The 5,866-nt window shown below is 40.2% G+C and overlaps 1 pseudogene; it reads right to left on the bottom strand.

Moving 5' to 3' along the window:
* Positions 1-4,769: 4,769 nt before the first annotated feature.
* On the bottom strand, positions 4,770-5,581 carry LOC101128606 (translationally-controlled tumor protein-like; annotated as a pseudogene).
* Positions 5,582-5,866: the final 285 nt, after the last annotated feature.

Below are 5,866 nucleotides of genomic sequence, written 5' to 3'. Positions count from 1 at the left end.
GCTCATATTATTCTAGTAACAGTGATCTGTTAGCAAAGGATTCTGTGAAAAGAATAATGGGGGTGGGAGCTCTGCTGGGAAGATGGCCGACTAAGATAATAGATAACAGCAAAAAGCTCCCTCAGTGGACCCCTTGCTATGCTGCCTAACACACAAGGATCTTTAAAACCCTTTTAAAATTTATAGTTCAGCCCACAAGGAAAAAGGAAAGAAGAAACTCTAGTGGCCACATAAAGGAGAGAACTGAAAAGTGGTTATGTAAGCTGGCGCTGTAGATGTGCAGGGGCCTGGTTGTTGGTCCAAATAACCAAGGTACTTGGGTTTCAGTGTTCATGTGGGAATAGTTGCTGAGGCATTGGGCAAGATGAAGAGGGAGGAACTAAAACCCCTGTGTGGATCTGAATTGTCAAAGAGCTGTAGCCTCAGAAAATGGGTGGTACCTCAGCTCAGGCTACTATAACAAATTACCATCAACTGAGTGGCTTATAAGCAACAGAAATGTGTTTCTCACAGTTCTGGAGGCCAGTGGTCTGAGATCGGGGGCCAGTATGGTCGGATTCTGGTGAGGGCGCTCTCCTGGGTCGCAGAGAGCCACCTTCTCGTCAGAGCCTCACGTGGCAGAAGAGAGTAAGCTACCTCTCTGGGATCCCTTTTATAAGGGTCTTAGTCCCACTTATGAGGGCTCCACCCATTACCTCCTAAAGGCCCCACTTCCCAGTCCATCACAATGGTGATTATATTTCAACATATGAATTTTAGGGAGATAAAAATCTTCATTCCCTAACTGGTGGGCCAGAAAACATTCATCTATCAGCTCAGTAAGTATTTAAGAAAGGAAGCTCATACCATCACCTTTTAAAAGGAGAGAACTATTTACTTTAACATTTCTTTTGTTGTTACAAATTTAACATGTCTTTTTCACTCCTAAGTTTGTCTTTACTCACACTCTTGTTATAAAGTACTTTAGGTTTTGGGTAGTCTGCTCCTAGCCCTATTTTTCCCATAAACCCTTCTTCTTTTTAGTGTGTAATTTCCTGAATGCAAGACCCGATTTTTTAATATACCAATCGTGTGCAAGATGTTGTGCCTGGTGTCCTTGGAGAAACATAAATGACTGGCACAGGCCATACTACTGAAGCCAATGCAACCTAGGAGAGAAAATAAAAGCAACTAAAATAATTATGATATGGCCAAAAATGTGGCAAGGTCCATGTATGAAAGACAAAAAATTCAAAGGAAATTCAGGTAATTTGGGCTTTTTAGCCCATATTTAAAAAGAAAATCTAAGTACCTACTAGTTATTCTGGAAGAAAAGTTAACATTGCTATTACAAAGTTGCTGATTGTTTTTAGCATTTCTTAATTTTATTGGCAACACCTTGGATTTCATGTGGACTTCCTTTTTCATGTCCAGTTTTATTTGTTTAATATTTTAGTCAGTAATTATTCTCTACTAGTTCATTATTCATCTTCAGAATATATAAATGGTCTTGGAAAAAAATCAAAGTGACCCTCCAGTGAACCTCTACTTATGCAGAATGTTTATATGAATAACACATGGTAGATACAAATCTTCGTCAAACATCTCTACTGTTGAAAGGGATAAGATCATAACCATTCATATTTAAAGAAAGATAAAGTCTCTATACTTAACATCTGTACTCTGTGAGATGAATCCAAAGAACCACAGATCAATAAATAGCACCCAAAATGTAATGATGGTCAAGACTGTCAACATTGACAGAGACTCATCAGATTGACTCTTCTAGTGACGTTGAAATGATGCCTACTAGTTGGATCAGTTTTCAGATTCATGTCACACTTCCTATGCTCATGTAAAAACGGCCAGTTTAGTAGTTGTTAATTATGTTAAAGCTTATTTTATACCCCAGTGTTTACTAATTGTTTTCTTATTTTATGTAAAAGCGAGTCTAAAAAAAAGGTCTTTCCAAGAACACACAACATAAATGTATACTTCTATTTGAAACTCTCAGAGACTTTCTCTTACTAGAAACGGCAGAGAGACATCACCAGGAATGGCAGAGTAAGGATCTCCAAAAAGCTGCTCCTCCACAAAAACAACAAGAACACACACAAAAAAAAGCAAAAGAAAGAAGGAAGGAAGGGAGGGAGGGAGGGAGGGAGGGAGGGAGGGAGGGAGGGAGGGAGGGAAGGAAGGAGAGAGAAAGAAGGAAAGAAAGAAAGAAAGAAAGAGAGAGAAAGAAAGAAAGAAAGGGAAAGAAAGAAAGAAAAAGAAAGAAAGAAAGAGAAAGAAAGGGAGTGAGAGAAAGAAAGAAAGGAAGAGAGAGAAAGAAAGAAAGGGAGCGAGAGAAAGAAAGAAAGGGAGAGAGAGAGAGAAAGAAAGAGAAAGAAAGACTAGCAACAATAGTCAGTATCAACTTTGTCAGAACTGTAGAAATTAGGCAAATGTTTGCAACAATCCATAAAGAAAACATAACAATAATAAACATATATACACCTAACAACGGAGCCTCAAAATACATGAAGCAAAATCAGACAAAATGAACAGATATGAAAGGAGAAATAGATAAGTCAACAATAATAGTTGGAGATTTCAAAATAGATAGAACAACTATACATAATCCAATACATATTTCAAGTAGGAAATAGAAGACTTGAACAACATTGTAACACAACTAGATCTAACAGACATCTATAGAACACTGCACGCAATGAGAGAACAACACACATTCTTCTAAAGTACACATGGAAAATTATTCAGGAAAGACTATACGTTAAGCCATAAAATAAGACCTTGATATGCTTAAAAGGGCTGAAATAAGAAATGCCTGTTTTCTGACCACAATGCAATGAAATTAAAAATCAGTTACAGAAGGCAATTTGGGAAATTTACATAAATATGAAAATTAATACAACTAAACAACCAATGAGTCAAAGAAGAAATTACACAAGAAGATACTTTTAGATAAATGAAAATATCTACCAAGAAAAGAGATTAATAAATTTATTGATTTATTATAAATTTATAAATGAATTCTCATTTTTTTAAAAAAAAGCAACTGCAGAGCTGTTAAAAAAAATTTTTTTTTTTTTGAGACAGAGTCTTGCTCTGTTGCCCAGGCTGGAGTGCAGTGGCATGATCTCGACTCACTGCAACCTCCGTCTCCTGGCTTCAAGCAACTTTCCTGCCTCAGCCTCCCAAGCAGCTGGGATTACTGGCATGCACCACCACGTCCAGCTAATGTTTGTATTTTTAGTAGAGACAGGGTTTCACTATGTTGGCCAGCTGGTCTTGAACTCCTGACATCAAGTGATCCATCTACCTTGGCCTCCCAAAGTGCTGGGATTACAGGTGTGAGCCACCACGCCCAGCCTTTAAACTTTTTTTTAATTTTTATTTTTTTAGCTCCCAACCTGATTTCTGAATGCAAAGCTTTTAAAATACTATTTTTTGGGTTTTTCGTCTTCCAGACAGTTTTCAACTCACATTGACACTGATTTTCAAAGGGCAATAATCAAGCCTGCTGCTCTATGATAGTACTAAACTGGAAAAGGTTTTATTATTAATTTTTATGGCTGCCATATGGAGCTGAGGCATTAGGAGAGGGAAAGAACCAACCTACTGTGCCCAGCAGAGAGGGCAGAAGGTGAAAAACACCCCAAATTCACTCTTCTACCTTCTCATCTTCAGCCAGTGCCTTCCGCTGGCCAAACCCCAATGGAAGGCAGAGGTTAAGGAAGCCTTCTGATGTAGTCTGTAAAGATGAACCTTGCAGAACACCGAGTAAGGTGGAGAGCTGGAGAGCGGAGATAGAGACACAAGTGAAGAATGCCCAATACCCATTCTTATGTCACTCTGCATGAGATTTAAAGTCAGAGTAGAAGCCAATTTGCCTAATTGGGAACCAGTTCACAAGTCTTGGGTAGGGGAGGACAGAGCAACTTGATCTGCCATTACATTAAAACAATAAGAAGTACATCAAGGTACCTTTAGAAAAACAAGGGGTCCTGATTGCCAAACAGTGATGTCCATCATGGACATCTTTTAGAGCCTTTTTTTTTCTTTTGAGACAGTCTCACTCTGTCACCCAGGCTGTAGCGCAGTGGCGTGGTCTCGGCTCACCACAACCTTCAGTTCCTGGGGTCAAGTGAGTCTCGTGCCTCAGCCTCCCAAGTAGCTGGGATTATAGGCATGCACCATCATGCCTGGTTAATTTTTTTATTTTTAGTAGAGATAGGGTTTTGCATGTTGGCCAGGCTGGTCTCAAACTCCTGGCCTCAAGTGATCTGCCCACCTCGGCCTCCCAAAGTGCTGGGATTACAGGCATGAGAAGAGCTTTATTTTTAAGGATTTTAATACTGTTGTAATCCCAAACAACTGGCTACACCACAAAAATGAAAAAGAAATGGATTGTAAAACCACTTGCACCCAATCACTGGGTCTTCCCTATCCGTGACTGGTTAAATATGGGGCACAGATCATGAGGTCAAGAGATCGAGACCATCCTGGCCAATATGGTGAAACCCTGTCTCTACCAAAAATACAAAAATTAGCTGGGCATGGAGGCATGTGCCTGTAGTCCCAGCTACTTGGGAGGCTGAGGCAGGAGAATCACTTGAACCCAGGAGGCAGAGGTTGCAATGAGCCCAGATCGTGCCACTTGCACTCCAGCCTGGCAACAGAGCAAGACTCCATCAAAAAAAAAAAAAAAAAAAAAAAAAAATTCCAGTGAAAGGTAAATAAATAAATAAATAAACCTCTAAAAAATTCTAAATAAATTTTGCTTCTCTCTTTCGCGGAGCTCCATGTGAGTATATATGTGGGTTGGGGAGGAGTAGTTGACAGTTCCAGTCTAGGTCACAGAGTTGTATTTTTTTAACTTTAAATGTATTTTATTTTTAGACAACCTATATATGCTATGTTTTTTTTCCCTCAAAAACAATGCCTCCACTCCAGATAAATCATGGTCAAAATAAAGTGCTCAAGGTGACATCAGTCCCATTTGTCTTCAATGGTGTGTGGATGACAAGTGGCAGCCAGTTATAATGACAGGTGATAGATCAAAGCAATTGCCAAATCTGTTAACATTTTTCCATTTCTAAATCATCCTTAAAGAAAATCATATATGGGGTCACGTCATCTTCCTGGTAGTCCAGTAGAGCCAGCATGCCATCTGGATTCATGTCCTCACAAATAATGAACTGGTAGTTTTTGAAATTAGCAAGGATGTGCTTGATTTGTTCTGCAGTCTGTCATAAAAGATTTTACTTTTTACAGTCTCTGTTCTTCACGTTTGCCTTTGACTCTTCTCACGTAATTTTTGATGTATTTCCTGTAGGCTTCTTTTGCGGAGCTGGTGCCTAGCAAGTGATGTTTCATGATGATAACAACAGCATCAAATACTGTGCTTTCTGTACCTTTACCCTAGGGGTCTTCAGTGGAGGCATTCTCACTGATGGGCAAGTCTTTGATGTTACCCTCTGTCCTACTGACCTTTTTCCCCTCCACCTCAAGGCACAGCCTGTCCCTGATCTCCAGGATCTTTGTAAAAGTCAGAGGATACCTCTTTGTGGCTGATGAGATCTCGGTAGGTAATCATGAAGGCAGCTGGAGGGAGTCGACAGTGGTGCTAGCTTAGCAGGAGCCTGGAGCTCGGAGCGAGCTCTGTGCAGCTGGAGTAGTGCTCAGGCGGAAGTGGAGAGCAGGTGGCAAAGCCAGAGTTGTATCTCTTAATGCCAGTGCCAGGGATATTGACTTCCAGGTCCTTTCTGTTGAACTGAAGGCATGGGAGATGGAGGAGAGAGACACGGTTCCCTTCTGCAAGTTCCACCAGCAACTATAAGAACAACTCTGAGCACAGCATTGGCTGATGGACCACTTCCCC

This window comes from Gorilla gorilla, chromosome 22 (assembly GCF_029281585.2).
Source record: "Gorilla gorilla gorilla isolate KB3781 chromosome 22, NHGRI_mGorGor1-v2.1_pri, whole genome shotgun sequence".
NCBI lineage: Eukaryota > Metazoa > Chordata > Mammalia > Primates > Hominidae > Gorilla > Gorilla gorilla.
Note: the sequence above shows the minus strand (reverse complement) of the source record. Positions and strands in the feature narration are given on the sequence as shown.